The sequence below is a fragment of the Aquarana catesbeiana genome, linkage group LG07 (assembly GCF_042186555.1).
Source record: "Aquarana catesbeiana isolate 2022-GZ linkage group LG07, ASM4218655v1, whole genome shotgun sequence".
NCBI lineage: Eukaryota > Metazoa > Chordata > Amphibia > Anura > Ranidae > Aquarana > Aquarana catesbeiana.
This window is the reverse complement of record NC_133330.1, coordinates 56,573,960-56,598,994: the sequence shown is the minus strand read 5'-3', so window position 1 is coordinate 56,598,994 and position 25,035 is coordinate 56,573,960. Positions and strand designations below refer to the sequence as shown.

General features: G+C 41.9%; 1 protein-coding gene and 1 long non-coding RNA gene across 10 annotated transcripts in view; one reads left to right on the top strand and one right to left on the bottom strand.

The window, feature by feature from the left end:
• LOC141103039 (uncharacterized) overlaps positions 1-8,831 on the bottom strand; it is a 71,145-nt gene extending 62,314 nt beyond the window's left edge. The window contains exon 1 of the long non-coding RNA XR_012235238.1: positions 8,064-8,831. This is a non-coding gene — a long non-coding RNA (uncharacterized lncRNA). The remainder of the gene's footprint in view (positions 1-8,063) is intronic.
• Positions 1-25,035, top strand: part of MAGI1 (membrane associated guanylate kinase, WW and PDZ domain containing 1) — a 763,134-nt gene that overhangs the window by 297,129 nt on the left and 440,970 nt on the right. The window lies entirely within an intron of this gene.

The following is a 25,035-nucleotide window of genomic DNA, read 5'->3' as shown; positions in this document are numbered from 1 at the left end:
AGCAAGGGGGAGAAACTGACTCTTATTTCTCTGTCTGTCCATTTTTATCCCACTGATAAAAGATAAGAGGATCGCTCAGAGCTGGATTAACTCTTTGTGGCAAGACTGGGCACAGAGGACATGAGATCCTATACTGTACAAGGGGCAAGCCTTAATTAAAAAACATTTTTTTTTTTGGATTTACATCCACTTTAATTGCAGAAGCTGAAGTTAGAAGCTGATTGTCTACCATACACAGTTGCGGTAGATTTTGAACTCTCCAGTTTTAGTAAATCAACCCATGTGTGTACTTGGTGGTACAGATTGAAGAGAAATGCCTGCACTGAATGCTACAAATCAGTATGATGAGAATGCTAAGGACACATTTTGTAGCTGATAGGATAGTGCCAGAGTTGGTTGGAACAACATTTATGGCAATAGCTGCCTGGGAAGGATGTAATCCGTGATCAGATTTTTTCTTTTTTTCTTTTTATGGTGCAGGCCCAAAACTTTTTTTCCCCCCAAAAAAACGAAAAACATATTGTGGCATAGGTAATCAGCATTTCAGTTGAATACTTTTCTGTCTTTCCCTGGAACATGTTTAGATTTTTTTTTCACTTTAACAAGAAAGCTGGTGGTGTCCTACAGCAACCAGTTAGATTTGATCCTTTTCTTTTCTCTTAGCGCAGATCAGAATTAAAAGTCAAGGCTTGTGTGTAGAGCTGCACGATTAAAAGTCAAGAATTATTGCGATTTTATTTTTTTTTCCCCTGTCGCAATCTTGACAAGTGTTTCACGATTCTTTCTATGCCAAGAATTCTCTCTGCTCTTCTGAAGCCACAGCCATCAAAAGAAAGGAAGAAAAAAAACGGGCAGTCTGCCAAGAATCAAAACATTCTTTAGCAGTGGAACTTAAGTATAAACATTGTAATAATTTGTCAATGAAATAGACTTGTGGGTAAATCAGGAAAGTTTAAACACTAAACCTTTTTCTGACATTTGTTGGTTTCAAGTTAAAATCTTTTTTTGCTAGAATATTACTTAGAAATCCCCAAACATTATATATATATATATTTTTTAGTAGAGACCATCGAGATCAAAATGGTGGTTGTTGCAATATTTTATGTCACACTGTATTTGCGCATCTGTCTTTCAAATGCAATTTTTTTGGAAAAAATGACTTTAATGAATTAAAAAAAAAAAACAAAAAAAAAAACAGTAAAGTTAGCCCAATTTTTTTTGTTTAATGTGAAAGATTTTAGGTTGAAGAATCGTGATCTTTTTATTCTAAGCAAAAAAATTGTGATTCTCATTTTGGCCAGAATTGTGCAGCTCTACTTGTGTGGTTGCTGAAGCCAACCCCAGGATCTCACACCAAGATACCAAGTATATTTTCCCACCACTGTTTTTGTTCAAGAGGAAGCGTGAAATGGTTTTATGGAGCAGACTGTCAGGAATAAATGTAAATTTGTCTGAGAGTGTTACGTGTCAGTCCTTCGTGGACAGTTAGTGAAGGTGAAGTACAGGTCCTTTGTGTCAAATAACAGACAGTAAGAACACACCTCACCCATACATAGGACTTCAAAGTAGCAACACTGTCTGAAAACACCAAAACAGAGGCGAGGGCGCACCAGCATTGTGCATTACCTTTTATAAATCTTTTTATTTCAGAAATAAAACAGATGTGTACTCACAAACAGCATGTGATATCAAGCTCATCAATATCCACAGTGTCCCGCATTGCCTGGTCCACTGCGCAAATACCAGCATGGGGAAGACACTTCAAATGCACAAACAACAATAGAAATTGTGCCGCAAACAAATGCTAATGCACCATCCACATGAGTAAGCCTCTCCCCCCCCCCCCCCCTAGATAAATGTGAAGTTACGCTGTAGCATTGGTAGTTCATAAAAAGTTCATAAAAATCCCATAAGAAGGGTGATGTACTTCAGTAGGCAGCTCCACCTGAGACCGGAATAAATCTCTGAAATTGCAAAAAAGGAACACAAAGGGCACCTGCTAAGTGCAGCATCAATGGGTTTATTACGATTAAAAAGCCAAATGCAAACTCACAAAAATAAGAAAATCAAAAAGCTTATCTGCAGCCATGTCACATTAGATGGAAGTTGTCCACCAGAAGAGCCACTTGTGGCAGCAAACAGCGTGTTGTCAGTGAGGAAACCAAGTCCAATGCTCCAGGAAGTGAGAAGAGCCACTGTGGGACACAAGGCAGGATGTGATGTTACACGTGGGGGGTGGGGGGGGTGGGGGGGGGCTGGTTGCCATGGTAACGTGTTTTCAGAATTCCTATTGGCTCCTATCTCAAACCATTCTTCTGGTGGACAGCTTCCATCCAATGTGGCATGGCTGCAGATGAGCTTTGGTTTTATATTAGTTTGCATTTGGCTTTTTAACCTCTCGCCGACCAGCGCACGCCGATGTACGTCGGCAGAATGGCACTGGCAGGCATAAGGGCGTACAGGTACGTCCCCTTTAAGAAGCGGTGTCGTGAGCGTGTGCGGACTTGATGTCCGCTGGATGCCCACAATCGTGTCACGGAGAGGAAGAACTGGGAGATGCTTATGTAAACAAAGCATTCCCCATTCTGCATAGTGACAGGACAGTGATCTACTGCTCTCTGTGATCAAGAGCAGTGATCACTGTCCTGTGTGTTCAAGCCCAGCCCCCTCACAGTTAGAATCACTCCCTAGGACACACTTAACCCCTTCACCGCCCCCTAGTGGTTAACCCCTTCACTGCCAGTGCCATTTACACAGTAATCAATGCATTTTTAATCGCACTGATCGCTGTATAAATGACAACGGTCCCAAAAATGTGTCCGATGTGTCCGCCATAATGTTGCTGTCCCGATAAAAATTGCAGAGCGCTGCCATTACTAATAAAAAAAAAATTAAACATAAAAATGCCATAAAAATTTCCCCTATTTTGTAGACACTATAAATCTTGCGCAAACCAATCAATATACGCTTATTGCAGATTTTTTTTTTTTTTTAACCAAAAATATGAAATACGTATCTGCCTAAACTGAAGAAAAAAAATATATTGTTTTATATATTTCTGGGGGACATTTATTATAGCAAAAAATACTGCGTTTTTTTTTTTTCAAAATTGTCACTCTTTTTTTGTTTATAGCGAAAAAAAAACAAAACGCAGAGGTGATCACATACCACCAAAAGAAAGCTCTATTTGTGAGAAAAAAAGGACGTCAATTTTGTTTGGGTATGGCATCGCAGGACCGCGCTATTGTCAGTTAAAGTGACGCAGTGCCGAATCGCAAAAAACGCTCTGGTCTTTGGGCAGCCAAATGGTCTGGTTCTGAAGTGGTTAATTGTAAAAAAAAACAAAACATTGATGTTGCACTTAGCTGGCGCCCCCCTTGTGTTCCTCTTTTGTAAAGACACTTCAAATGGGTGACGCGTTTCGAGGGTATATACCCTTTTCCTCAGAGCCTCATTTGACTCCTCCAACCCTTACAGGATACAGTAATGACACATAGGGGTCAAGGGCATACCAGATCAGATGTGACAGAGGTTGCACACAGGGGTTGATCTGTATTCACAGCTTTCTGTTATGTAGAGCAATTCTTTCGATTTTTATTTTTTTTAGATTTAATAAGAAATCCATTACACAATGCACGTTTCCATCAATAGAACATCATCTTCTTTAAAAAAAAAAGAAAGAAAAGACCTAGCAGCAAATTGATCTTTTTCTTTCTTGTGTTGAACAATTGTCGTCAAACAGAAGTTTGAGATGAGAGATTTGATCGATCAATCTGTAGTTTATCGCTGCGTTTATGTCCCCAACATAAGTGTGAATTCGATTTGGATTGTCATTGCTCATTGTTGGAACATTGCTTCAGTAGCCGCTGAGCAAGAAAGTTTTGTTATTCTGCATGCATTAAGGTAACCGTTCTATAAATCGGAGCACACTAATAAATAACACCTGCACAGTAGCAACACTTTTTTTTTTACAAGGACTCTTTCCCCTTGGGGGGCACGGCTGTCACGTATAATTTCCAGGGGATGGCAGCTGTTACATTTCATAGGGAGGGATGTGGACATTGTTATCAAACACTGAAGGCAATTCTGTTGCTATCCAGGTGCTGCTAAAAAGTCCTCATTCAACACCGGAGCTGCTGGCAGCCCCGCTCCATACCTAATGAAAGAGTAACCCCAGCCGCCTGGGATCCCAATGAAACCACTTATGTTGGGGAATAAAAGAATTCCAGGTGTGGAGGCTCTATAAGGAACGTTCTTTAATTCATCTTACACTGGCTATGGTCAGTTGTGCAATAAAACGTATTTATAGAGCCCTGCAGAAACTGGAAGAAAGGGGAAATGGCACCTAATTTCTAAGTGTTGATTTCCTCCATGTACACAGGGAACCTTCTCTTTGCCACATGTGAGCCGTGCCATACATCAGCCGCAAAGACAGATAGTGCATGCCCTGGCTTCCTGGAATTCATGCAAGGGCAGGGGGATATTTTACAGCCTGTCATTTTCAATAACAGATCTGGCTACTCTAATAAGGTACTCTCCTTGGACAATTAAAGTGAAACTTTAGTCAGAAAATGAAGACTGGCCCCTTTTGTAGGTATAGCTATGTAAAACATTAAAAATAAGTGCCTATACTGTTTAAAATGCAGCAATACACTCTCTCACCCTGCTCTGCACATGCTCAGTTGCTCTGGCACTGTGCTAAATTTGTAGAGGCCAATCTGTTGACGGCCTAAAGATTTACTGCTGTTCAGGGGCTCTGGGCTTCAGTAAAATGGCAGCCTCCAGCAAGGAGAAATGCCGGAGGCAATTTACAGCACATGCTAATTTTGGTAGAAAAGGAGACCTCTACCATGTCAGATAGAGAGTGTGGTGGTCCCATCCCTGGTGCAATGGAACAAAGAGAAATACCCCCTAAATGGGACTTTGAAAGACCACTAACTCTGATTTAAAAATAAATATCTTTAATAATGAGCCGTAAATCTATACAAATGGGTAAACAGACGTATAACGTCTACACAATACATACATGCATTAAACAAAAAACCAAAACAAGAAAAAAATATTATACAAAATGACATCAATACTCTCCAATGGGTAGTGTACCCTGATACCAGACGCGTTTCCAGTTTTTTAACACCTTCATCAGGGGTAGAGAGTATACATACCCATTGGAGAGTATTGATGTCATTTTGTATAATATTTTTTTCTGTGTTATGAATTAATTACTCACTTACCTGAGATCGAAGCCCCCACAGCGGTCCTCGTTCACCGCTCTGGCGGCTACATCGCTCCCGGGTGTTACTTCTGGGTATCGCGGCTCCGGGCAATCACGGCGCATGCGTGCGGGAGCCACCGGTAACGGCACAGTCTAGCTGAGCCAATGGCACGTACGTGCCATTGCTTCAGTTTGCTTAAGTGCGCGTGTGCTGATGACATCCGCACTTGCAAATACAGGAGATATCTCCTAAACTGTGCAGGTTTACTAGATATCCTGGGTAGCTACAGGTCAGTCTAATTATAGGCTTGCCTGTAGTAAAAAGTGGTTGTAAAGGGTTTAAAATTTGGTGAGTTTCCACCTGATGGGAGTGGGTCTGATGCGACACATACGGTGGTGGATACTTTACGGTGTTTTTTCTTAGTTAGGACCTCACTGGGAATATCAACACATTTTTTTCATTGTTTAAAGGGGACTGCTATTGGACTCTTGTTTTTATGACATTTTAATTTTAATATTTTTTATAATTTCTTTGCACATGGAATATTATATATATTTGATCATTAAATTTTTGTATTGAACACTGAACTAATTAGGTGTTATTGTTGCACTGCCGTGAATTTTTATATATATGCATGTTGGTGTATATATATATTTATATATTTTTTACTGGTTATGAAATACATGTTGTATGTGTATATATAGTGTGTAATATCTGCAAAACTACTTCCTAGCTCTTATTTACAGCTTCCTTTGTCATCTATTATGATATTATTAGGGTTGCACCAATACTGTTTTTTACCGGCGGGTACGAGCACTGATCCTTTTTGTCAAGTAATTGCCGATACCGAGTACTGATACCTTTGCGGTGCAATTTGAGCCCATAAAAAAATGAATGGGCTCAAAATTCCTGTCCGAATCGCATGCACATAGCGGATTTTAGGGCGTTTTTAATATGTTGCGCTAAATTGCAGCTTGATTTATTTGATATATTTTCTAAATATATATTACATCACAGACTCCCAGCATGCAACTGGACATGTGAGCAAAAAATGCACGGTACATTTTTAATGTGTTTTTGATGTGTTTCCATTGATGTCTATGTAAGGTGTGTTTTTTGATGCGCTTTTTACACTGCACACAAAAGATGCTGCATGCAGGACTTTTTAAGATGCAGTGCATAGATGTGAATAGGCACATAGGATTTCAAGGGAAATACTTTTCATGCTCTTTTGTCCCGCTGGAATGGTGCTTTCTAGTGCTGAAGTGGCAATGAGGGTCAGTTTATATGGCCATAGTTATGTGTGTAGTAAGACTGATTTAGAATTTCAGCTAAGAATCATATTTCTTGTATTTCATGTTGAAACTACTTGTGACAGGTTGCGGTTAAAGACACTGGACTTACTCACTCCCCCTCCCATCACAGAAACCTGCTAAGTTCTTCCTCTTTCTGTGCAAGGAAAACGAAAGTTTTGCATAAGGTTTAAAAATACATGTTTTGCAGAACTTGTCTGGTTTGATTTTAGGTTGATTTTTAAAAGCTTAGAATGTTTTGTATAACGGAAATGTACCGCCTGTTCACTTGTGACGCAATATGCTGAAATGTTTTTTACACTGTGTGAACTGTAATTTGGACACACTTGACATTCAGACACGAGTCAGGCCAAGCGTGTCCACTTTTTGGCCAAAAAGTGGAATAAATCTCCCATACTTGAGTCCTGTGTCCAGCAACGTCATTTTACCGACATTCTACCTGCTACTTCATTGCAGCAAATGCGTATATGTATGAAAAGGCCCTAAGGGGCGGCTGGAGAGGGGGGCTGCACTTAGAAGGTTTTATTTTTTACCTTACGGCTGGGTTCACACTGATGCGCATTGTATGTGGGTTTCTCTGCATTCAAATTCGCATGACAGGAGATTGTGACCGGCTCTCTGTGGAGCCCCGCTGCTGTCTCATCCATTGAGGAGGGAGAGTCTCGGGCAGCCAAGACTCTCATGCAACATTTTTGGATCAAGATGGGGCTCAGGTAAGTATTAGGAGGCTGAGGGGGGCTGCTGCACACAGAAGGTTTTTTCATCTTAATGCATAGAATGCATTAAAGTGATTTTAAAGTCTAATTTAAAAAAAAAAAAGAATAACACACGTTATATTTGCCTGCTCTGTTGCAGTGGATTTACAAAGATCAGCCCCGATCCTCCTCTTCTCGGGTCCCTCTTTGCTGCTCCTGGCCCCTCCCTCTTGTTGAGTGCCCCCCACAGCAAGGAGCTTGCTATGGGGGCACCCGAGCCGAGCTGCAGCTCCGTGTGTTCATTCAGACACAGAGCTGCCATTCGGCCCTGTCCCCTCTCTCTCCTGATTGGCTAACTGAGTTTGATTGACAGCTGCCGTAGCCAATGGCGCCGCTGCTGTGTCTCTGCCAATCAGGAGGGAGAGTCTCGGACAGCCGAGGGATTTGTGGACATCGCTGGACAGAGATGGGGCTCAGGTAAGTATTAGGGGGTGCTGGGGCGGCTGCCGCACACAGTGGGCAATTTATCCTAATGCAAAGAATGCATTAAGATGAAAAACTGTCTGCCTTTACAGCTCCTTAAGATAAAACTTCTGCGTTTAGAACCACTTTAAGGTAAAAAAAAAAACATTTGTAACCAATTTACAGAGATTGTCCATCTTCTGCTAGCAATGACAAGGCCTTCTGTTCTGTTTTGCAACGTACTACTTGCAAAATCTTTTTTGCATTACTGTACTTTTGGGAGCAAAATAGTATCAGAGGTGACCAGCTTAACTCATGGACGCCTTCAGAACAATTCCTTATGTTAGCCTGGAATGGTGAAGTCACAGCAGACTTACCTGCCGGCTCAGACAAGTCACCGTCAACTTCATACTTTACCATCGTATTAACTTGTCTCACTGAATTCATAGGAGGTCAAAATCCTTCTCTCCCTGGGAACAAAAGGCGGAATGTGCGCACTCCTCCACCTCCGTCGTCTTGTTACTGTTGGCAAAACTTCCTTGTTTCAGCTCTGACATACCTCCTATAATGACAGGTTAGACGAGGGGCGTGAATACCTGAGACTCTGGAAAGGTGTTGAACTTTCCTCAGCTTGTGAAATTACTGGCAGTCTGCTCTTATCGGAGCAGCATGCTGCAGGCAGGCACGCGCTCAGCGCACAATAGGTACTATGCCGAAAAGAATTCTACATGATTGAGCATACAGCCGTTCCAGACACTCACCGGTGAGTTTGCTGAAAGTCTATTTGTTGTGTTACTTGATCTTTTTTTTATTTCAGTCACTGGCTAAAGAGAATCTCTAGTGATTTTAAAGATCGTAGATTACGATTGTGATCATCTTAACGTAAATCTAAAGCCAGAACTTTTTTTTTTTTTTTCATTTTGCATAGAGCAGGAAATGGTGTGACTTGTTTGCTCTGTGTCTTCCATTCAAGAAATTTCCCTTCACTTTCTGTTTTGTAGATATAACTAAAACAAATCTATCCAAAGTGAGATTATTATACAGGATTTATATAGTGCCAACAGTTTGCACAGTGCTTCGCTCGCCATGCTTCACTCGCCACGCTTCGGGCACGGCCTCGCTTTGCTCGGCTCTTTTTTATTCCCCCTCTAGGTCCACTTGGATGGTGGGGAAGGAACCTGGACCTAGGGCACAGGCGCCGTGTACAGCTGATTGAAGATTTTAAGCTTTGGCTATCTCCGACGGCTCATAGTAGTTCGTACTGCGCAGGCGTCCTTATCCGCCAGGGGGAACCTTCTCGGCAAGACACCGGCTCCATTGAGAGCCGGTCACAGTATCCTGACAATGCGAATTTAATGCGGAGGAAACCCACATCCAATTCACATTAGTGTGAACCCAGCCTAAAGGGAGACAGTTACAATACAATAAAATACAAGAGGGACAAGAGGGCCCTGCTCATAAGAGCTTACAATCTAATAGGGTGGGGCAAGTGGTACAAAAGGTTATAACTGGGGGGGTGACCTGATAAGAGTGATAAAAGTTCAGTTAGTTGGAGGAGTGATAGGCTTCCCTGAGGAGTTGAGTTTTCAGGGGTTGCCTAAAGGCAGCCAGAATAGGAGATAGCCGGACAGATTGAGGTAGAGAGTTCCAGAGGATGGGAGAGGCTCTGAAGATGTCCTGGAGATGAGCATAGGAGGAGGAGACAAGGGAGCGTGAGAGCAGAAGGTCTTGGGAGGAGCGGAGAGGACAGCTTGGGTGATAGAAATCCCCTCTTAGACAGGTGTCCCCAGTGAGAGATTACCCCTCTAATCCTGTTCTGGTGACAACTCAAAAATGTAAAGTTTTTCTTTACTTTAGTTCTTGTGACAAATGGTGAGAGTGAATCTTTCTAATGCAGACATAGAAAGTAATAAAAACCTGACAGATTCTAATTTCTTCCCGTGTTCAGAGCTGAATGATTTTGGTTGTAGATTCACTTTAATAAGTGCTGTAACGGATGTGGGGAATGTTTACTGGACAACAAGGATAACTGATAGCTATAGATGGCTAAGCTCCAAGGGGCGGAGCAAAACACATTGGGGGCGTGGCCTGGCTGGAGTCTGGGTTAAGGCTGCCATTCATTTCACTTATTGCACGTGGGTCTGCTTCATGATATGCGGCTTATGGGTCTTTTTTTTTTTTTCCGTTGCTGCAGCTTAGAGCTAGGATGAGCTCCCTGTCTCTGCCTGCACTGGACTTTACCTCTCTACCTGAGCGGCGCCCACATTTTGTATTTATGCCTCATTAGGATGGAATGCTTTTCAGGGGGCATTGGGCAGTTGACAGGTGGCTGGTAGGCCATACTTTGCCTTCTTACCCCCTGTTTTATCTCTGAAAATGCTGAACCACCGCAGTACGACCACACGCATTGCACGTGGTTGCAGAGGGGCCCCAGTCACTTGAATAGGTTGTGTTCGTCGTTGGTTGTACTGCCTGCCAAACACGACAGGGGGGTCATTTTTGCTCAAAAGTGAAGTACTGCGGCATTGAGTGGCTGCATACTCTCCTTTAGATGGGCGCCCAGGGGGCAGTAAAACGGTGTCTCAAGTGCCTGTCTTTGCCGCCCCCATGAATGAGCCCTTGTTCATGTATATAATATCATTGCTGAGCTCTGGCTTTAATTACCTCTAGTGTTAGAGTTACCTTTACACTTTCCTTTGTGTTTGTTTTTTGCTGCGTTATTCCATTTTACTGTTATTGTGTTCTTGCCTCAAGGCAAACGTGGTCAGCTCAGCATTCAATAAACCTATTCAGATCAACGTGACTTATCCTGATTTTCTCTCACCAGTCATTTAGCATGGGTGTTGGCTATACTGTGTATGTCAAAGAGATTGATCTGACAAAATCTATAGATTTAAATGTAAATGTAGCATGGCAAACAAGTATATTTACTAATTGTATGTATGTGATTTCATTTTTTTTTTCTGCATAGTAAATTTGTTTTACTATTTGCCCCTTTTCAAGACAAATTTGTGGTCAGCTCAGACTTGTAAGCACACATTAAACGTAATAAAAAAATGTTGATGTGGCTTATCATATAATTGATTTTTTTCTCAAAAGCCATTAGCATTGGTGTTGGCTGTATTTTCTAATTTCCACATGGCCACAAGGGGCAGAATAAACAGATTTGTATGTAAAATTTGGCAGGACATGTAGGTAAAATGTAAGGGTAAGATCCAAAATGACTTGCATGGGAACTCACTGAAAATGCTACCAGTTCATATACAGTAATTAGTTCTATATAGGAACCCTTAGCAGCTATCCAGCACTTTTCTTTTATTGTCCTAAACTGACAATAAATATTATTAAATAAAATTTGCTGCCGGCTATTCTGTGCTCCATCATTGCTCTGTGTGTTGCAATAAACATATAGCAAAAACTGTATGCAGTTAATAAATGTAAGCAAAAGGAGGAAAGAGAAGCGCCAAGCCAATCCTTTAACCACTTCAATACCGGGCATTTTCACCCCCTTCCCATCCAGACCAATATTCAGCTTTCAGGGCTGTAACATTTTGAATGACAATTGCGTGGTCATGCAACACTGTACCCATATAAAAATGTTGATAATTTTTTCCCCCACAAATAGAGCTTTCTTTTGGTGGTATTTGATCACCTCTGCTGTCTTTATTTTTTGCGCTATAAACAAAAATAGACCGATAATTTTGAAAAAAAACACAATATTTTGTACTTTTTGCTATAATATCATAATTAAAAAAAAAAAAAAAAAAAAAAAAAAAATTCTTCCTCAGTTTAGGCTGATATGTATTCTATATATTTTTGGTAAAAAAATCGCAATAAGCATATATTGATTGGTTTGCGCAAAAGTTATAGCGCCTACAAAATAGGGGATAGATTTATGTTATTTGTTTATTTATTTATTTTTTTTTACTATTAATAGCGGCGATCTGTGATTTTTATCAGGACTGTGATATTGCGGCGGACAAATTGGACACTTCTGACACATTTTTGGGACCATTGACAATACAGCGATCAGTGCTATAAATATGCACTGATTACTGTATAAATGTCACTGGCAGGGGAGGGGTTAACACTAGGGGGTGATCAAGGGGTTAAATTTGTTACCTAGGGAGTGATTCTAACTGGGGGAGGTGACCGATCGGTGTTCCTATATAAAAGGAACACACAATCTGTCTCCTCTTCCTGACAGGACGTGGATCTGTGTGTTTACACACACACAGATCCACGTCCCTGCCCTGTGACATCGCAGCCGCCGGGCACGCGCATCGGCTCCTGAGTGATGCGGCGGGCGCGCGCGCCCCCTAGACGGCTGGGAAGCCGAGGACGTCATATGATGGCTGCCCAGGATGAGAGAGCCACCTTGCGGCCGTCATATTACTATACGCGGGATGGGAAGTGGTTAACCATTTCAGCCCTGGAAGATTTTACCCCCTTCCTGACCAGAGCATTTGTTGCGAGATTTGGCACTGCGTCGCTTTAGCTGACAATTGCGCGGTCGTGCGACGTTTTACCCAAACAAAATTGACGTCCTTTTTTTAGAGCTTTCTTTTGGTGGTATTTGATCACCTCTGCGTTTTTTATTTTTTGCGCTATATTTTAAAAAATGTACTTTTTGCTATAATAAATATCCCCGAAAAATATATAAAAAAACAAATTTCTTTCTCAGTTTAGGCCGATATGTATTCTTCATATTTTTGGTAAAAAAAATCGCAATAAGTGTATAGATTTATGGCATTATTATTATTTTTTTATTAGTAATGGCAGCGATCTGCGATTTTTATAGAGACTGCGACATTATGGCGGACACATCAGACACTTTTGAAACTATTTTGGGACCATTGTCATTTATACAGCGATCAGTGCTATAAAAATCCACTGATTACTGTGTAAATGACACTGGCAGGGAAGGGGTTAAACACTAGGGGGCAATCAAAGGGTTAAGTGTGTCCTAGGGAGGTGTTCTAACTGTGGGGGGGGGGGCTACCACTGACATGACAGCGATCACTGCACCCGATGACAGGGAGCAGTGGATCTCTGTCATGTTACTAGGCAGAACAGGGAAATGCCTTGTTTACATAGGCATCTCCCCGTTCTGCTTCTCCTCAACGCAATCGCGGGCCGCCAGCGAACATCAGGTTCCCGGCACCCACGGGCATGCTCCCGCGGCGGGCGCTCACCCGTTAGGCGGCAAATTCAAAGGGACTTACAGGTACGCCCATTTGCCTGCCTGTTCCATTCTGCCAACGTACATCTGTGTGCGGCGGTCAGCAAGCGGTTAAACAGCATAGGAATTTATTCAGTGTATAAAACAACACTAAAAACTTGTGTGCAAAATGTTGGAGCACTTCCAGAGTGCTAGAGCGGGTGGGAGCTTCCACGTGCAGTGTCACAGGAGGACCGCGGGAAAGTCTCTGTTGAGGGATCCACGAGCGCCATGTGTTAGCCGCAGCTGGAGCCTCGATAAGCCTCGTGGAGACGTCGGCTGTGTGTCTCTGGGTGAGAGTGCTCCAGGGCTGTCAAACTGTGGAGCGCCTCAGCCCTGTTTTTATATACTGAATAAATTCCTAAGCTGTTTAGAGATTGGCTTGGCGCTTCTCTTTCCTCCTTTTGCTTTCCTTTAGTTCACAATTATTGGTTTCCCAAGCCCACGCCTGAAACAGCCTCCATTTAGAGCAGGGGTCCCAAATTGGCGACCCTCCAGCTGTTTGTGAAACTACAAGTCCCATGAGGCATTGCAAGACTGATAGTTACAAGCATGACTCCCACAGGCAGAGGCATGATGGGACTTGTAGTTTTGCAACAGCTGGAGGGCCACCAGTTTGAGACCCCTGATTTAGAGACTTTTTTAGAGACTGATTTTTAGGGGTTCATCCCCCAGAACTTTAAATCCACTCACCATTCACATGGTTGCACATTCATGTATCAGCATGCAGATGCATGCCTTTTCATTTAAATGTTAAACTTTAATCTTTTTCATCAGATGGTTTAGCGCTGAGCATTATACCAATATTGTGTATGAGTTAATAAATGTAATGATGGTGTTCAGTGTATATACAGTAATTGTTTTATTTCAAATGCCTTGATTACATTTACTTGTAAGTTTAACAGTTCAGCAAAACTGAGAGTGACGGATTGGGCCAAGCTATGACACTGTGAACACAGCCACACACTTACAATGGCCATTGAGGGTCCGATCAGATGTCGCCTAAAAAACTGACAGGCGGACGTGATTGGTCCGCTCGTGTGAAAGGGGCTTTAATACTTACACATTGTGTGGATATGTATGAACATCAAATTCTTGGCAGAAAATAGGTTCCTGTTGAAGATGGGCTGTATAGTAAGTGCGCATGTTCGCGCATTTTCATGTATGTACGTACAGGCGCACACACGTAAAAATGTTCCTAGCCTTTCTTGGGTTGTTGCATACGCATGTGTATGCATGTATAATACTGTCCAGCAGCAACACAATTTTTATTTTTTTTTTGCTGATCTATATACAGCTCATGTTTCCGTGCCTGTGTGTACAGGCCTATTAAAAACAATGGTCTGCATTTAGATTATTAAAAAACATGATGTTTTTAGGCATCTGTATGCAAGAGGCTTAGCAAAGCCTTCTATAAAAAAAAGAGGTTATTCATATGTCTCACTCTATCACATATCCCAAAAATGACACGATTATTATATTGCAGGACAGTGGCCAGAACCAGGCAAATCATTCTTTTATGTACCATCAGCAAGATGTACTTGTACAACTGCTGGTATAAGTGCAAATATAGCCTGATATTATAGCCATTGAGCCTAGGTTCACAGTCACAGTGGGATAGAAATCGAGCGAGTTCAGCTGAACATGCACAATGTCATTCCCGCATGTCAGTCCGACCTCGGGGGGGCTTTTTCAGAGACATCTGTGCGGGTTTCTGCACAGATGTCTATTGAAATCGCACCCGAAGTCACCAAAAGTAGTACAGAAATGTGAACCTAGGCTAAAGTAAAGCTATACAGCCGTGGCCAAAAGTTTTGAGAATGACACAAATATTAATTTTCACAAAGTCTGCTGCTTCAGTGTTTTTAGATCTTGTCAGACGTTACTATTGTATACTGAAGTATAATTACCAACATTTCATAAGTGTCAAAGGCTTTTATTGACAATTACATTAAAGTGGTTGTAAACCCTTTACAACCACTTTACACTACAGGCAAGCCTATAATTAGGTTTACCTGTAGCTAAGCTGGATATCTCCTAAACCTGCACAGTTTAGGAGATATCCCCTGTGTTTGGATGTGCCAACGTCATCGGTACATGCGCACTTAAGCAAACTGAAGCAATGGCACGTATGTGCCGTTGCTTCAGTTGTACTGAGCCATTACCGGCGGCGCACGCGCGGGAGTGACGTCATTGCAGCTCCAGACAATCACAGCGCCGGAGCCGCGATACCCGGAAGTAACTCCCCAGAGCAGTGAACGAGGACCGCTGCGGGGGCTTCAATCTTGGGTAAGTAATTCATAATGAGCTAGTATGCTATGCATACTAGCTCATTATGCCTTTGTCTTGCAGGTTTTTTTTTTTTTTTTTTTTTAAATGGTTCACAACCACTTTAAAGGAGCTGTAAAGGCTAAAGGTTTTTTATCCTAATGCATTTTATGCATTAAGATAAAAAAAAACCTTCTGTGTGTAGCAAGCCCCCCAGCACCCCCAACACTTACCTTGAGCCCCTTCTCTGTCAAGCGATATCCATGATTCCCTCGGCCATCCGGGACGCTCCTCCTGATTGTCTGGGGCACAGCCCTGGCGCCATTGGCTGTCCATCAAAGTCAGTTATCCAATCAGTGGAGACTGGACACACAGGGCTGCAGCTCGACTCGGGTACCCCCATAGCAAGCGGCTGATCTATGGGGTCACTCGCCAGGAGCAGCGAAAAGGGACCAGAGAAGAGGAGGATCCGGGCTGCTCTGTGCAAAACCAACTGCACAAAGGAGGTAAGTATAACATGTTTGTTTTTTTAAATGCGACACTTTACAATCACTTTAAGTTTGGGCAAAGAGTCAATATTTTCAGTGTTGACCCTTCTTTTTCAAGACCTCTGCAATTCCCCCTGGCATGCTGTCAATCAACTTCTGGGCCACATCCTGACTGATGGCAGCCCATTCTTGCATAATCAATTCTTGGAGTTTGTCAGAATTTGTGAGATTTTTTTTTTTGTTCACCCGCCTCTTGAGGATTGACCACAAGTTCTCAATGGGATTAAGGTCTGGGAAGTTTCCTGGCCATGGACCCAAAATGTTTATTTCCCCAAGATACTTCCTTATCACTTTTGCCTTATGACAAGGTTCTCCATCATGCTGGAAAAGACATTGTTAGTCACCAAACTATTCTTGGATGGTTGGGAGAATTTGCTCTCGGAGGATGTTTTTGTGCTATTCTTTATTCATGGCTGTGTTTTTAGGCAAAATTGTAAATGAGCCCACTCCCTTGGCTGAGAAGCAACCCTACACATGAATGGTCTCAGGATGCTTTACTCTTGGCATGACACAGGACTGATGGTAGCGCTCATCAGAGAAAATTACTTTACCCCAGTCCTCAGCAGTCCTGTCTCTGTACCTTTTGTAGAACATCAGTCTGTCCCTGATGTTTTTCCTGAAGAGAAGTGGCTTCTTTGCTGTCCTTCTTGACACCAGGCCATCCTCCAAAATCTTTGCCTCACTGAGTGTGCCGATAAACTCACACCTTCCTGCTGCCATTCCTGAGCAAGCTCTGCACTGGTGGTGCCCCGATCCCACAGCTAAATCAACTGTAGGAGACGGTTTTGGCACTTGCTGGACTTTCTTGGACGCCCTGAAGCCTTCTTCACAAATGCGGTTGAAATTTTTTTATGGGATTAAGTTCATTTTCATGGCAAAGAGGGACTTTGTAATTAATTGCAATTCATGCTTTTTATAACATTCTGGATTATTTGCAAATTGTCATCATAAAAACTGAGGCAGTAGACTTTGTGAAAATTAATATTTGTGCCATTCTCAAAACTTTTGGCCATGGCTGTACAGTAGGGAAAACAATTATTTGATCCCCTGCATGTTGTGTAAGTTTGCCCACTTACATAGAAATGAAGGGTCTATAATTTTTATCATAGGTGTATTTCAAATGGTAGAGACAGAATATCAACCAAAAATCCAGAGAAAACACAGGATACAAATGTTATAAATTAAGTTGCAGTTTAGTGAGTAAAATAAGTATTTGATCCCCAAGCAAAACATGACTTGGTACTTGGTGGAGAAACCCTTGTTGGCAAGCAGAGAGGTTAGAAGTGTCTTGTGGTTGGTGACCTGGTTTGCACACCTCTCAGGAGGGATTTTGGGCCACTCTTCTTTACAGATCTTCTCTAAATCCTTATGGTTTCTTGGCTGTCTCTAGGCAACTTTTAAGTTTCAGCTCCCTTCATAAATTTTCTATAGGATTAAGGTCTGGAGACTGACTAGGGCACTCCATGACCTTAATGTGCTTCTTCTTGAGACACTCCTTTTTTGCCTTTGCAGTATGCTTGGGCCATTCTCATGCTGGAAGACCCATCCATGACCCAACTTCAGTGTTTTGGAGGGAAGAAGGTCCTCATTCAAGATTTTACAATACATGGCCCCGTCCATTGGCCCCTCAATGTGGCAAAGTCAGCCTGTACCTTTAGCAGAGAAACAGGCCTAAAGCATCATGTTTCCACCTCCATGCTTGACTACAGGGATGGTGTTTTTAGGGTCATAGTCAACATTTTTCTTCCTCCAAACACGGCGAGTCAAGCTCCATTTTGGTCTCATCTGACCACAGCACTTTCTCTCAATCCTTCTCTGAATCATTTAGATGTTCATTGGCATGACTGTACATGTGCCTTCTTGAGGAGGGGGACTCGCCATGTTTGGAGGAAGATATGTAAAGAAGAGTGGACCAAAATCCCTCCTGAGATGTGTACAAACCTGGTCACCAACTACAAGAAACGTCTTATCTCTGTACTTGCCAAAAATGGTTTCTCCACCTACTACTAAGTCATGTTTTGCTTGGGGATGAAATATTTATTTTACTCACAAGACTGCATCTCAATTAATAACATTTGTTTTATGTGTTTTTTTCTTGATTTTTGGTTGATACTCTGTCTCTATCATTTAAAATACACCTATGATATGTAGTGCACTACTCCCTTGGGAGATGCTGGTACTTCATCACTTTCTGTTAGTGTGGTTCCGTTTTCCTCCCCTGCGCATATAACACATCAGCAGACAGTCCAGAACAGTTGAACATTAAACTTTATTCTTTTCCTTTAAGCGTGGTAGAAAAGAATGTGCAATATTTATAGTCTGTATCTTCAGGAAGTATGAGCTGCCTCTAAATCTTTGGTTCCTGTAAAAGTAGTTCTATCCTTTTCCCTTAATGAACCGACAGGTGCCTCTCTGAATAACACCCCGGAATTCGGATTTTAGAAGTGCCAGGCCTCACCTGCCTATCTTGACTCCTGCAATCCTCCCTGGTTAGTTCAGGAAAAGTCCGGGCGCACCCCGATCTACTGCATCCTCTTAGCAGCCGCTTCCTGCTCCGCATGTTCAGAACCATCCCAGCCGGTGACGTCTGATCCATTGCTCCTGGAGATTTTTTAGGTGACTTTAGTGAATGAACCATCCAGCTCTGAGGTCACTGAACCCTCAGGCCTTCAGGTTCAAGATCTTGTGCTATCCAGCACTGAGAGCATTACACCCCCAGGCCTTCAAGCCTGGACCCCTAAGGGTCACATTCTTGCTGCCTTACTGGATCAACTTCCCATCTCCAACCACACCAGGAAATATGTGACCTTGGTTTTTATAACAGTCCCACCTCTGCCCAAGCAAAACAATGATTGGCTCAGAGCGGTCTCCAAAAACTACCTGTCACTCTGCTCCCTCAGTCCACCCACTTTCCAGAACATTTCAGAGAAAGTGATGGAAGTCTTACAGGGCAGAGTGTAGGTGGCCACACCCTCCTCTATTCTATCAAACCTCCCAACCAAATTAACCAGCCAGCTTACACCAACAGGGTAAAACACTGGCAATTTTACCTAACACTAATCCTAACTAACTAACTAGCACACACCTAAGTAGGTGGGCGCTACAATAAAAAAAAAATGATAGACCCTTCATTTCTTTGTAAGTGGGCAAACTTACAAAATCTGCAAGGGATCAAATAATTATTTTCCCCACTGTAGGTAAAACTTTTTTTGGGGGGAGAATTCCCGTTCACTTCCTGTCCCATAGCCAAAAAATGAGAGGAAATCCCTGCAAATTAAGGGAATGCTTTGAGGACCCCCAGGTCACCAGAACTAGTGTCCTCATTGGAAGATTTCCCATCTAATATTTTTCTGGAGACAACTCAAAATTTGGGATTTTCTTTTACTTTCACTGATAAAAGACACACAGGACAAGTAGAGAGAGTGAATCTCCCTAATGAGCGCACAGACAGCAATACAAACCTATTACATGTTTTAATCCAGCACCACTCTATCCAAAACAAAAAAATAAAAAAAAAGTTTTGCCTTTAGTTACGTTAATTCAAAACTGCAAACAGCTGTTTCAGGCTTTTTGACCATCATTAGTGCAATGTATGGGAACCATAGTTCCTATGGAATAGGGCTTGGGACCCAAAGGATCAGTTAACCATAGTGAGAAAGGACTAATTTACATGGCCTATTTTTTTATTTTTTTCAACTTTCTGCAATGGCTCCAGCACCCCTAGCGGTGTTGTAGTTCCTTTTTATTCCTGCAACTGGCACTGATGCAGGATGGCTTGCTCTAGAGCAGGGGTCTCAAACTGACGGCCCTCCAGCTGTTGCAAAACTACAAGTCCCATGAGGCCTTTGCAAGGCTGACAGTTACAAGCATGATTCCCTCAGGCAGAGGCATGATGGGACTTGTTGTTCCGCAACAGCTGGAGGGCCACCAGTTTGAGACCCCTGCTCTAGAGTCTAGAAGATTAATTTAGTGCTCAGACTATAGGCCCATACACACGGTCAGACTTTTTGACAACAAACATGCAAATTAGCTTCATCGGACAAACTTTTTCAGTTTTCATCGGACAAATGTTGGCTGTGCGAACAAACAAATTTGGTGGCAACAAAAGTCCGATGTCGGCAAGTCCGATCGTGTGTACACAAAACCATCACACTTTGGTACAAAGTACAAACACGTATGCTCAGAACCAATGCAAAAGATCAGACAATAATACAGAAGTTGACCAAAGGGTGGCGCCGTAGAATTGAACGTCCTCTTTTGAAGTGTCATCAGTACGCTGAAACGTCATTACGTTCGTGTTTGTTGCCTAAAAAGTCCTGCCATGTGTATGCTTAACAAGTTCAGGGCCAACGCCCCTTTGTACAGAAATCCACGGGAAAGTTTGTATAAAGTCCAATCGTGTGTATGAGGCTTTAGTGTGATTCCACCAGTTAAATTAGTATATATGAAGGATTTCATTTATCGGGGGCTGTCATCCCACCATGGCCAATCAAGATGGCTGAAGAATCCCGCACCCGGAAGAAGCCAGCGAGATGATGTAGGCATGGGCAAGAGAACTCACAGATTTTTGCCTTTGAGCTTCCTGTACCAATGTGCACCCCTCCATATTCAGCATGTTCAATGAACTGGCACACTTTTGCTAGTACTGCTTCTAGTTATAACCACCAACATTGTGTAATGTAGACATAAACAGGGTGCTGCAGTTTACAACCTGCAGAGGTTTGTAGGACATGAATTTTCCTCTGTGTATTTGTAGATCAAGACTAAAAAGATAATTTCGACTTGTTCTGCAAACCTGTGACTGGTTTTCTGTATCTCCAGATTGGGCGGTTTATCCGGTTCAGCACCAAGGAAGTTCAGTTTAAATATACATATTTTTCTTATTTGCATGCCAGGTTTTTTTGTGCTAGTTTTTACTCTCTATGCCAATAAAAATATACATTTAAGAAAAAAAACCTCATGTTTATTTTAAACGCCAGACAACTCTTTTTCTCTTTTTTTTTTTATACCCCATATAGACCAGAGCATTGTTTACATGTCTACTATGAACCCGTTTTGTTCAGAAATAACTTATTACAATAAAATAACAAAGTAATACATACTGTATATAATTTTTTCAAGACAAAGCTTTTGACAAGTCTTTTGTTGATATTTGCTTGCAAAAAATATTTTATTTTTTATGCAATCCATGAAAAAAAAAAAAAAGCGTTACTATAAATAAAAGTATACCTTTTTATCCTATGACTTTTCCCTTTTAAAATGACACCAAATTTTATGATTTGGTGCAAAGCATCACAATGTTTTTTTCTAATAAAATAAAGGGTTTTTGTTTTTTCAATTGTGTGCAGCACAAAAAAAATTATTAAACAAAATGAAATTTAAAAATAAAAAAATAAAAAATATTGAGTTTAACCACTTGACCTCCGGAATATTTACCCCCCTTCCTGACCAGGCCATTTTTTGCGATACGGCACTGCGTTACTTTAACTGACAATTACGCAGTCATGGAACGATGTACCCAAATAACATTTGTGTCCTTTTTTCCCAAAAGAGCTATCTTTTAGTGGTATTTGATCACATCTGCGGTTTTTATTTTTTGCGCTATAAACAAAAAAAAAGACAGACCATTTTAAAACAAAAACGATGTTTTTCCCGTTATGCTATAAAACATATCCAATAACAAAAATTTGTAAAAATCCAATTTCTTCATAAATTTAGGCCAATAAGTGTGTATAGAAAAGAATCACCCCCTTTAAAATCGCATTTTGTTGTTTTGCAGCCTGAAATGAAAACAGATACAGTTTTTGTTTTATCCAGCTGTATTTAGTGCAACTTATAACATCCAAGTGAAAGATATAACACCAACATGTAAGAAAAAATAAAAAACACAAATACTAAGTTGGAAAAAGGATCATTCCCCCCATGTCACCTTTTGCTTTAATTACAGCCTTTAGTCTGTTGGGATATGTCTCTACTGCACATCTAGATTTTGCAATATTTCCCCACTCTTCTGTGCAGAACTGCTCATGTTCAGTGGAATTTTATGGTGACTGTTTATGGACTGCAGTCTTCAAGTCATTCCACAGATTTTCAATGGGGTTTAAGTCTGGACTCTGACTAGGCCATGCAAGGACATTCACCCTTTTCTCATTCAACCACTGTGTGGTTATTTTTGCTGTGTCCTTTGGGTCATTGCCATGTTGGAAGGTAAACCTTTCTCCCATTGACGACCTTCTGGCAGAGGGCAGCAGATGTTTCTCAAGAATATGATGGTATTTTGCCCCATCCATTTATCCTTCTATCCTGAGTGCTCCAGTCCCTGCTGCAAAGAAACACCCCCATAACAGGATATTACCACCTCCATGCTTTACTGTAGGAATGGTGTTATTTGGACGGTGAGCTGTATTGGATTTCCGCCAGACATATCGTTTGGTGTTGAGGCCAAATATTCAATTTTAGTCTCACCTGACCACCTTAAATGCACCTTGCAGATTCTGAGGCCACAAGAAAAAAGGTGTTATGGTCAGGAAGTTTTTTTGGGTTATACACAACATGTCCCATGTTCTCAACTGGTTAAAATGGGGTTGTTTTTCAGGGGTTGGGCTTGGCCCCTTGGCTCCAGTGAAGGGAACTCTTAAGGCGTCAGCATACCAAGACATTTTGGACAATTTCATGCTCCAAACTTTGTGGGAACATTTTGGGGATGGCCCCTCCCTGTTCTAACATAACTGTGTACCAGTGCACAAAGCAAGGTCCATAAAGACAAGTGAGTTTGGGGTGGAGGAACTTGACTCTCCTGACCTCAACCTGATAGATCACCTTTGGGATGAATTAGAGTGGAGACTGCGAGCCAGGCCTTCTCGTCCACATCAGTGCTTGACCTCACAAATGAGCTTCTGGAAGAATGGTCAAACATTCCCATAGACACACTCCTAAACCTTGTGGACAGCCTTCCCAGAAGAGTTGAAGCTGTTATAGCTGCAAAGGGTGGACCAACTCAATATTGAACCCTACGGACTAAGACTGGGATGCCATTAAAGGGGTTGTAAACCCTCGTGTTTTTTCACCTTAATAGATCCTATGCATTAAAGCGGAGTTCCACCCAAAAGTGGAACTTCCGCTCATCTAATTCCCCCCCACTTCCTGGAATAGACTCCCGCTGGAGTCACGCCCCTTCCCACACTCCCCCCGCTGTCTCCTGGGAAACACACAGGTCCCAGCTTCAGCTGCCGACATCGCTGGACTCCAGGACAGGTAAGTGTCCATTTATTAACCACTTCAGCCCCGGAAGGATTTACCCCCTTCCTGACCAGAGCACTTTTTACAATTTGGCACTGCGTCGCTTTAACTGCTAATTGCGCGGTCATGCAATGCTGTACCCAAACGAAATTTGTGTCCTTTTCTTCCCACAAATAGAGCTTTCTTTTGATGGTATTTGATCACCTCTGCCGTTTTTATTTTTTGCGCTATAAACGGAAAAAGACCGAAAATTTTGAAAAAAAATGATATTTTCTACTTTTTATTATAAAAAAAAATCCAATAAACTCAATTTTAGTCATACATTTAGGCCAAAATGTATTCGGCCACATGTCTTTGGTAAAAAAAATGTCAATAAGCGTATATTTATTGGTTTGCGCAAAAGTTATAGCGTCTACAAACTAGGGTACATTTTCTGGAATTTACACAGCTTTTATTTTATGACTGCCTATGTCATTTCATGAGGTGCTAAAATGGCAGGGCAGTACAAAACCCCCCCAAATGACCCCATTTTGGAAAGTAGACACCCCAAGGAAATTGCTGAGAGGCATGTTGAACCCATTGAATATTTATTTTTTTTGTCCCAAGTGATTGAATAATGACAAAAAAAAAAAAAATTACAAAAAGTTGTCACTAAATGATATATTGCTCACACAGGCCATGCGCATATGTGGAATTGCACCCCAAAATACATTTAGCTGCTTCTCCTGAGTACGGGGATACCACATGTGTGGGACTTTTTGGGAGCCTAGCCGCGTACGGGGCCCCGAAAACCAAGCACCGCCTTCAGGATTTCAAAGGGCATAAATTTTTGATTTCACTCCTCACTACCTATCACAGTTTTGAAGGCCATAAAATGCCAAGATGGCACAAAACCCCCCCAAATGACCCCATTTTGGAAAGTAGACACCCCAAGCTATTTGCTGAGAGGCATGTTGAGTCCATGGAATATTTTATTTTTTGACACAAGTTGCGGGAATGTGACAATTTTTTTTTTTTTTGCACAAAGTTGTCACTAAATGATATATTGCTCACACAGGCCATGGGCATATGTGGAATTGCACCCCAAAATACATTCTGCTGATTCTCCTGAGTACGGGGATACCACATGTGTGGGACTTTTTGGGAGCCTAGCCGCGTACGGGGCCCCGAAAACCCAGCACCGCCTTCAGGATTTCTAAGGGCGTAAAGTTGTGATTTCACTCCTCACTACCTATCACATTTTTGAAGGCCATAAAATGCCCAGATGGCACAAATCCCCCCCCAAATGACCCCATTTTGGAAAGTAGACACCCCAAGCTATTTGCTGAGAGGCATGTTCAGTCCATGCAATATTTTATACTTTGACACAAGTTGCGGGAAAGTGACAATTTTTTTTTTTTTTTTTGCACAAAGTTGTCACAAAATGATATATTGCTCAAACATGCCATGGGCATATGTGGAATTACACCCCAAAATACATTCTGCTGCTTCTCCTGAGTACGGGGATACCACATGTGTGGGACTTTTTGGGAGCCTAGCCGCGTACGGAGCCCTGAAAACCAAGCACCGCCTTCAGGATTTCTAAGGGCATAAATTTTTGATTTCACTCCTCACTACCTATCACAGTTTTGAAGGCCATAAAATGCCAAGATGGCACAAAACCCCCCCAAATGACCCCATTTTGGAAAGTAGACACCCCAAGCTATTTGCTGAGAGGCATGGTGAGTATTTTGCAGCTCTCATTTGTTTTTGAAAATGAAGAAAGACAAGAAAAACATATTTTTTTTTTCTTTTTTCAAATTTCAAAAGTTTGTGACAAAAAGTGAGGTCTGCAAAATACTCACTATACCTCTCAGCAAATAGCTTTGGGTGTCTATTTTCCAAAATGGGGTCATTTGGGGGGGTTTGTGCCATCTGGGCATTCCATGGCCTCCGAAACTGTGATAGGCAGTGAAGAGTGAAATCAAAAATTTACGCCCTTAGAAAGCCTGAAGGCGGTGCTTGGTTTTCGGGGTCCCGTACGCCGCTAGGCTCCCAAAAAGTCTCACACATGTGGTATCCCCGTACTCAGGA